General features: G+C 46.6%; 1 long non-coding RNA gene across 1 annotated transcript; it reads left to right on the top strand.

Moving 5' to 3' along the window:
* The first annotated feature begins 2,280 nt into the window (after window positions 1-2,280).
* LOC110343446 lies at window positions 2,281-8,480 on the top strand. Its single transcript, XR_002385721.2, has 3 exons — window positions 2,281-3,341; window positions 4,065-4,439; window positions 8,173-8,480. It is a non-coding gene; the product is annotated as an uncharacterized LOC110343446 (long non-coding RNA).
* Window positions 8,481-9,553: the final 1,073 nt, after the last annotated feature.

Genomic DNA, 9,553 nt, shown 5'->3' with positions numbered 1-9,553 from the left:
AACGAGAGACCACCAGGAGTATCCCAGAGAAATCAGCCAGTCTAAAACTGTGACCTGTATCCCTCTGGCTTCTGGTTCTGTGGTGTGTGTGTGGGGATACACGGCAGGGTTGAGTGTTACGTAGAAGGGTCTCCATTTGGTAAATCATCTTTCCCTAGGTTCGGAAATCACTCAGATACTGAGGATGAGGCCGCCAAAGTTAGACGGAGCAGAAGCAACTTTATTCCATCAATGTGGGTACGGTAACTTCTAACTAGTCAGGGTCACAGGCAGGTTGGGATCTGAACAGAGGGAGTAGGTCTTTTTTAATGCAAAAGCCATAAATGGGGGGAGGTCAGGAGTGGTATAAGAAAAAAAATTTATGATTTGGGATTAAGTCCTGGGTGACAGGTACATTCTGGGAATTTACAGCTTACGATAATATTTTACCATTCGTAGTACAATTTGTGTTACAGAGTGTTTGTACAAGCTCAATGGGGTTTTGCTCACACAAGTCTTTGGTTATCGTAGCACAGCTTTTGACACAGCTGGGGACTTGTCTTAATTTTTAACCAACTGTTATTGCGGCGACTGAGAACACAGGGCAGGAGTCAAGCAATAGAAGAAGCTGGGCAGGCGGGCTACTGTTCAGACCACTCGGGGCCCTTCACTTCATTTCAGTATCTCTATTTCTAAAGTCAAAGTTTCTGCAAAAAGACCTGCGCAGCAATACCGGCTACATCTGCTCCCTTATCGTCCATGCTGCCTTCAGTTCGCCAGAACCAGGTGTGCTGAGTTGTTTGTGGCCCTGTAAGAACTCTCATGAAGATTGCAGGGAAAATGCCAACCCTCGGGAGCATTTTTTTTTAGGCCTTCTCAGGTATAGACTCTTGGCAGCACCTTGCATCGCCTCTCACTGTAGAAAACTCGCTCTTCTCTGTACGTCTCTTTAAAGCCATCCCTCGGGGCTCCACTTACTCCTCTCACTGCATACTTCACAAGGTTAATCACACAGACTCCAGACACACATGCCTGGACCCAAAGAGCTTGGCAGGACACACGCAATTTGTAAAACACTTTTGGAAATTAATACAAATGACTGCCCATTTCAGGTGAGACTTAACTGTTTCTCTTTTCGTTGAGCAGTAGAACTGTCTTGGTAGAGAGCAATGGCTCTTGATTCTGAACATTAAAATGTATGGCAAGCGCCGGGCGTTGGTGGCTCACGCCTTTAATCCCAGAACTTGGGAGGCAGAGGCAGGTGGATCTCTGTAAGTTCGAAACCAGCCTGGACTACCAAGGGAGTTCCAGGACAGCCTCCAAAGCCACAGAGAAAACCTGTCTCGAAAAAACCAAAAAACAAAACAAAACAAAAAAATGTATGGCAAGCTATTTAATAGCCTAAGGCCATACACCTCAGCTATGAATTCAGATTTGCTGGAGATAACACTCAAACATTGGTATTTTTAAAAGTTCCCTAAACACTTCTTATTTGTGGCCAAAGTAGAGAGCTACTGGGTGAAACTGAACTTCTACTGTGTATCACAGTTCTTCCTCTGGCAAGGTACTAGCATAGACTTTAAGTTAATAGACCAGATCATGGTGACCCCTCCCTATCCTAGGTCATTTTCTTGTCTATTTGACACATACTGGAGTCTTCTGAGAGCAGGGAGTCTCAGTTGAAAAGCATGCCTCCATAAGTTCTGCCTGTAGTCAAGCCTGTGAGACATTGGCTTAATTAGTGATTGTCAGGGGAGGGCCCAGCCCATTGTGGGTGTGGCCATCTCTGGGCTGATCATCCTGGGCTCTATAAGAAATCAGGCTGAGCAAACCAGTGAGCAGCACTCCTCTATGGCCTCTGCATCAGCTCCTGCCTCCAGGTTCCTGCCCTGACTTCTTTTGAGGATGAATTGTGATATGCAGTGTAGGTAAAGAAGACCATTTCCACACCAAGTTGCTTTTGATCATGGTATTTTACCACAGCAAAGAAATCTTAAGACCCCGCCCTTCTGTTACTTAACTGACAGGAGTCTTTTTTTCAGTGCTGATGCTAGGTAAGTGCTCAACTGCTTCTCTGTAACTCTAGTAATTTAATTTTTATTTTTGTGAGACAATGATAATTACCCTACAGTATCTTGTGAAAATTAGTGAACTACTTACATATAGCTAACGTTGTAAATTGTGAAAGCGTGCAGGCATCTAGTAAAATGAACTTATTGACCATTGTAACAAAATGGAAAGCATTTCCTCTAATGCTATAGGGGGACATAAACTGTAAAGTTTATTGAGTCAGTAGTTAGGTCTCAGGCGGTCCAAATATCCAAAACTGAGCTCAGAATTTCTGGTGGTTAGACAAAAGCCAGCATTTCTCAGGAATTTGTGAAATCAGTCCCCATTTGGCCAAAGGAGTCATTTCCCTTACCTCTGGCATATGACAACTGTGGTGGCTATCATGTATCAAAGTCTATGCTGGCCTCCACGGTCCATCAGTATCACACGATTGCTGTTAAGCTTTCAAAGTCCCCACTAACATCCCGGTTCCTTCCTCGCCCAGCTACTCATCCTGCTTATAATTCTGCCCCTCATCCCTCTCTCTGCCCCCACTCTGGCTCCCGGCTCTATCTGTTGCTATCCCTTCGCTCTCTCCAAAAACTTTGTTCTCCTGCCATCTTGATGTCTCCACTATTCTCTTCCATTCTCCCGATTCCCTAGCCCTGGCCACGCCCACTCTGCTTTCTTTTCTCCCTGCTCTACACTCTTCCAGATGCCTCTGGATATTTTCTCTCATTTATTCACAAGAAAACCCTTCCCCTAATAACGGAGTACACATGTCCACAGCTTCCTTACTGCACCTCCTCACATACGTAAGTTACGCATGCATATTCTGATGTAGCAAAAATATGTTTAGTCTCCGCTATTAGTTCATGAAGTAGAGCTCCTAAATGCCTCTGAGTTTCCTGAGCCATACAGGATGTTTTATTCTAAGCAGTTGTCTCTTAGTGGGCACATAGGAAGTGTCAGGATGGGTGCTGGTCACCAGAAAAACCAAGTCACAGAGTGTACCGCTTCCAGGATGAATTAATATGTGATCACACTTGCATGATGAAGCCTCCATAAAGATCCAGAGAAAAGTTCTGTATCAAACCTATCATGTGCCTATCACTGATGTTTGCCCAGCTCCACAAGCGACAGAAGGGTCTGTGTTCCGGATCCTTCCAGACTTCACACTAAGTTCTTCACAAGCCATTCCCCTGTATGTTTTAGCCTCCTTCACAGTGAACCAGCAGGTGAATTTCCTGAATTCTATGTGCCAGCGCAGCGAATCATCAAGCCAGAGGAAGGGGCTGTAGCAACCGCCATAGGTATGCAAAGTCAGAAGCAGTGTGAGCGCCTGTGCTCGCTGTGAGCATCTGAAGCAAGAGCAAGGGCGTGAGATTGAGCGGCACAGTCTGCGGGGCCTGCCCTGACCTCAGCGTCAGAGATGGAGTGCTGCAGGGAGGAAAACCAAGGGACTTCCCTTTTAGTGCCAGGTGCTGAGAGGAGCCTGGAGGAAAGCATTTTCCTTATATATGAACCCAAGCAGGGAGAGATGGAAACTGATACGTTTTCATGTGCTTAATCTTTATCTTGATTCCCAGGTTTGACGGGATAGGATGGCAATGAGGCCATTGTGCCTCTCTGTCCTCTCTGGGTTCCCCTTAACATGCGCTCAGCAGCTGTGGTTACAGCATACGGCCCATCAACAGTCAAGGGAGGGCAGCAGTATTTAGAGACTGAAACTGAAGGAAGACAGAGGAGGGGACAATCTGTTCTCAAAGTCAGCCCAGGAAGGGGAACAGAGTGAAAGGGAAAAAAAAAAAAAAAAAACAGAAGGCAATGCCTGTCAGTGGCAAGGGTTATCCTGGGGTTGGGGGAAACAACTGACCACATAAAACCTGTGTTTTGTTTATTATTGTGGGTTTTGGTGGTGGTGGTGGTGGTGGTGGTGTGTGCTCAGGTGCTTATATGGGCCAGGCTGGCTTTGAACTCACTATATTGCTGAAGATGACCTTGAGTTTCTGATCCCCCTGCCTCCACCTCCCTAGTGCTAGAATTACAGGCATACAGCACTTCAATCCCTGCTTTATGTGGGAGAGCTGGGGACCAGCAAAGCCCAGGACTTTACACGCGCCGGACAAGGACTCAACCAACTGAGTTACCACTCCAGCCGACCTCTCACAGTCTCGACTGGTGACCGAACCGTGTCAAGGGCATTGGCAGGGTCACACTCAGAGCAGTTTTGCAGAAGCAAATGCTCAGCCCTGCGCTGGTCCTGGTGCTCCAGGACTGCACACCTACCTGGAGGAGAGACTGAGATTTACTGTCCTGCCGTGTCTCCCAACAAAACATCATCATCTAAAGCATCTGCACACTGGCTGTGACCTCCAAGTCTCACTCAAGTGGACCCCAAGAAGCAAAAGGTAAAGAGAAACACAGTCAGCAATCTTCTGGAAGCTGCTGTGCAGGATGCAGTCTGGGAGAAGGGACCGGCAGATGCAGTAAATATGGGCATTGCAACAACATGCACTTACTGCTCTCCACCTGAAGGGCAGGCAGGGGCGGTGAGCCTCCTGCACAGCCTTGCAAGTAAGGAAGGCAGCAGCTTTGGGAAAGGTAGCTCAGACATTTGTATTTGTTTTCAATGCTGGTTGTCAAGCCAAGGGCTCAGGCACACTAAGCAAGTGCTCTACAGGCAGCAAGCAGCTCAGTAACCGGGAGATTCCAATCTGGTTTGACCTGGGCGGGTCTACTCAGGTGCCGGCCTCTTTATCTCTAAGGAGAAAGGTTATAGACTACCTGGCCAGTTCTAAAGTGCTAACATGCTAAGAGAATAGATGGCCTATCTTTTAGATAATGTATACAGTACAAGAGAGTCTGGCACACCCTTTCTCCAGTATCTCCAAAGATGGGCATCTTAGAAAACAGCAGGGCATTTAACAAAGCCAAGGCTCTGTGGCATCCTGATATGAACAGGAAGTAACCTTGAACAACTCTCGGGGTAATTCTCTTACAACCACTGGGAGTAAGGAAAGTCCCTTCTCTCCCAGCGCTGCTGCGTGAGTTAAACAAACCGTGGTGGGTGAGTTGTGGTTTTGTTTTTGTTTGTTTGTTTGTTTTTTTGTGTTTTGTTTTTTTTGGTTTTTCGAGACAGGGTTTCTCTGTGGCTTTGGAGGCTGTCCCTGAACTCACTCTGTAGACCAGGCTGGCCTCAAACTCATAGAGATCCGCCTGCCTCTGCCTCCCGAGTGCTGGGATGAGCTGTGGTTTTATACTCTGAATTGCCACTCATTACAACAGCAGTAATGGACAAAAGGTAATTTTTACTTTTTTTTTTTTTTTTTTGGTTTTTACGTGGCAGGGTTTCTCTGTATTGTTTTGGAGGCTGTCGGTCCAGCCCAGCCTCGAACTCACAGCGATCCACCTGTCTCTGCCTCCCGAGTGCTGGGATTAAAGGCGTGTGCCACCACCGCCCAGCTAATTTTTACTTTTTTTAATAACTGAATTAGTCAACATTGCTTCTGACACTGCACATAAAAGCCACAAGCGCTAACCTATTACAGTGTCGAAACACAAGTTTGCACAGAGATATAAGATTTTAAAAATGTGTTCATTTAAGCTGGCCCTCTTGTCAGCCTTACTGGAGTGATGAGCCCTGTGCCAAGCCAGCAGCGTGTTACCCCTGAGGGGTGACACTTGGGGTAAGCTCGGTCCTAGACTATGCTACAGAAAAAAATTTCAGGCTTAGTCAGAGTAAAGCAATCATTAAGGTTATTAAGTTAAATGGTAGTATGGACTTAAAATTTAAGCGGGGGCATTGAGAGGGAAACACATACAAAAGGCTATACACATCCAAGACACGGGTACAAGCTTTTTGCTCAGAGAGCAGAATTTTCAAAAGATTGAAAAATTAAGCAAGCTAAAACAGTGAGTTTTGTAAATGCAATTGTGAGGTGGTTTGTGAGGCATGTTCTTTAGGCTTAGGGATGAGAGAAGAATGCTTATACATTAAACTCTAGGCCTCAAATAATCTGGGTCTCATTAAACATGGTTTATTTGTTGCTTGAAAATGCCTTTGGGAAAGGGCTTTATCTGTGTAGGAAATCTTTTGTTGTTATTGTTGTTTTGGTTTAGTTTTTTTTATATTTTATATTTTTTTATTTAACTTTCAGTTCCCCCTCACTCTCCTCCTCCCCCACCCCCAATCCTCCCAGCCCCTCACCCCCACTCCATACCCCCTCCGCTCCCCAGGGAGGGCAAGGACCTCCATGAGGGATTTTCAGAGTCCTTCACATCATCCCGGCAGGGCCTAGGTTCTTCCCCATGTGTCCAGGCTGAGAGAGCATCCCTCCACGTGATATGGGTTCCCAGAGTCCTTCTGTATGCCAGGAATAAATATTGCTCCCCTCTGCAAGGACCCACAGATTACCAAGGCCTCCTCTCTGTCACCCAGGTTCGATGGGAGGGATGTCTGGACCAGTCCCATGCTGGCCCCGCAGTCTTCAGTCTCTGTGTAGGCAATCCTGGCTCTATCAGTTGTCTTCAAGTGTTTTGACTCTTAGCCAGTAGGAAGAGCAAACTGTGTCTGGGACTGAGGGACTTCACTCCCCTCCCAGGCCCCCTTAGTCCCCTCTTTCTATCCTGCCTTACTCTCGGGGATGGCCACATGGACTCGAGCAAACCACTTAGAGAAATCCCATCTCCCTTGCCCTCCTTTCTTCTCCTCTCCTCTTCTCTCCCCTTCCTCCCTTTCTCTGTACTCTCTGCTCACGTTCTCTGTCTGTTACCCCCTTTCGGCACACGCGTGCGTGCGTGCGTGTGTGTGTGTGCGCGTGCGTGTGTGTGTGTGTGTGTGTGTGTGTGTGTGTGTGTGTGTGTGTGCGCGCGCATGCGCTGAGGGGTGTTTGAAGTCTCTCTCAAAAGCAGTCTCCCCATAATAATCTGATGTTTTTATGCTGAAGATCGGCAAAGCCCAGAACAGTACAGGAAGCCCAAACCTGATAGCTGGCTGCAGGCAACCTTCCCTTCCCACATAGTTGCTCTCTAAATAGACACAGCAACGGTGCTATCTAATTCTTTTCTTAGAATAATGCCACCTGTTTACTTTTCAGATGACGCGGCATGCAACCTTCTTGCTTAAAAACCAACGTTCATAGTAAAACGGATATAAAGCAGTCAGTGGTACTTACGCTTACCACCCTGTAATGCTCAGCTGGGTCGCAGGGCAGAGACTAAGTATCTAGGGAGGGCTCACCTATAAGTGGGGCATCTGCATCGCATCCCCGACCCCTAAGGCTCAGCAAAGGGATGGAAAGGCTAGAGAGGCTGGCACGAAGCAGTCTTGTAGCACGGCAGGCTGTTGACTCATGAGCTCACAGAATCTGTGGTTGCCTGCCGATGGCCTGATGGGTAACGTAGTTCACTGGCTTTGTAAGTGTAGAGATACAGAAAAGTAGAACCTGGGAAGTAGGCTCTGTTGGTAAGGGGCCCTCTGCTCAAACACAGGGACCAGAATTCTGACCCTAACAACTACATAAAAAGTGACTGTGAGCCAGGCAGTGGTGGCGCACGCCTTGAACCCCAGCACTCGGGAGGCAGAGGCAGGTGGATCTCGGTTCGAAAAAGTGAAAAAAAAAATGAGTATGGTGGTTCATGTTTATAAACTCGTAAGAGGCAGTGACAGGAGTTTCCTTGGGCTCATTGGCCTAACTAACCATCCAGTTTAGCTAATGAGGCAACTCCAGGTTCCTGCTCCAAAACTTACGGTGGAGAGCAATAGAGGAAGACACTCTGACCTCTGACCTCAATGCTCACACAAACAGATGCACCCCACCCCACCCCACCCCCGCACACACACAATTTTTAAAGAAATTATCTTGTAATTATGCAGCATGCATAATTTTTTCTAAAGTTATTTGTCTTCTTAGAATAAAATATTAGCACCCCTCCCCTTGGCTGGGCTCCTTGGTAATCTCTACAGTGAGAGCAAGCATCTGCTCCCGAGCTTTATTTAGGGAAAAAGGTATTAACTATGAGACTGCAGGAAGGGAGAAACCTCATCTATGCCACCCAGCATGCTGTCTTCTCATCCCTCTCCTAAGACCAACATAAGCACATCTCTAAATCTCTAATGCAAATGACTTCTTCTGCCAACAGACTTCCTGGTGCTGTGACCTCCCAGAAGACCGCGCACCCCAATCCTGTGATGGTGACTGTGGAAGATCTCACAGGGTTGTAGCTCAGTGGCCGAGTGCTTGCCTGCCCTCCGTACGACCCAGAGTTCAAGTTCCAGCACTTCTAGCTCCCCCACTCCAAATCACTTCTGGAAGGTATTCGATGACTTGTGGAGAACTCACTGAGGAAAGCTTTATTCAGAACAAGAAAACCAATAAAGGGGCTCTACAGGGGGAGAGAAAGTCTGGCCTCTGTCTGTGGAATATTAGTTTAAGATGTGTTACATTCATTTATGCTGTGGAATATTTATTTAATGATGCCAAGATGTGTTGCATTCTTTTATGCTGCATTTGTTTAACTCCGTAAAGCTGTGTCACTGTGCCTGTCTAAATAAAGGGATGAACTTTATTAGAACTTTATTAGTAGCTAGGCAGGAGAGAGAAGCAGGCAGGGCTGGTGGGCAGAGAGAATAAATAGGAGGAGGAGTCTAAGGAAGAAGAATGAGGGATGAGAGAAGGAGGAGAGGAGGATGCCAGGAGCCAGCCACTCAGCCACACAGCCACAGAGTAGGAAGGAAAGAAAGACATAAAATAGAGAAAGCTAAAAAGCCCAGAGATGAAATGTGGTTAAAGAGAAACAAGGTAATCTAAGTTAGAAAAGCTGGCTAGAAACAAGCCAAGTTAAAGCCAGATATTCCTAAGTAAGACTAAGTCTCCGTGTATTAAGCCGGGCGTTGGTGGTGCACGCCTTTAATCCCAGCACTCGGGAGGCAGAGGCAGGCGGATCTCTGTGAGTTCGAGGCCAGCCTGGTCTACAAAGCTAGTTCCAGGACAGCCTCCAAAACAATACAGAGAAACCTTGTCCCGAAAAAAAAAAAAAAAAGTCTCCATGTATTTATTTGGGAACTGGGTGGTGGCCCTCCAAAGCGTAAAAAGAAACCAACTACAGGCTTCAGTTCTGAATGCATTATGAAGTAGGGATTTATAGCTCAGGAAAAGAATGTGGCTTAGTGAATAAAAGCTCTCCAACTGTTATTTACCAGGAGTAAATAGATAAAATACGCAGGCATAGATTTCTGCTGAGGACAGCCCACGGTGGTCAGACTTTACCAAGAGCTGGCTGAGGATGAGGAACAAATCAATGGGTGAGATGAACTAGCAAGACTTTTTATGTAAAATTCAGTTTCATACGGAAGCATACAGGTGGGTGGGGGAGAATGTTTAGGAGCCTGAGTAGTTTTGTGAAGCATCACAACTTTGTCAGCCACCAAAGATGGAATGTTTACATCTTCCCAGCACTCATATGGCAAAGACACAATCCCACTGTGATACCATTGGAAGGTGTGGCCGTTAGGTCAATTGAA

This window comes from Mesocricetus auratus, unplaced genomic scaffold (genome assembly GCF_017639785.1).
Source record: "Mesocricetus auratus isolate SY011 unplaced genomic scaffold, BCM_Maur_2.0 Super-Scaffold_100019, whole genome shotgun sequence".
Classification (NCBI taxonomy): domain Eukaryota; kingdom Metazoa; phylum Chordata; class Mammalia; order Rodentia; family Cricetidae; genus Mesocricetus; species Mesocricetus auratus.
The sequence above is the reverse complement of the archived record's forward strand: the minus strand, read 5'-3'. Positions and strand labels throughout refer to the sequence as shown.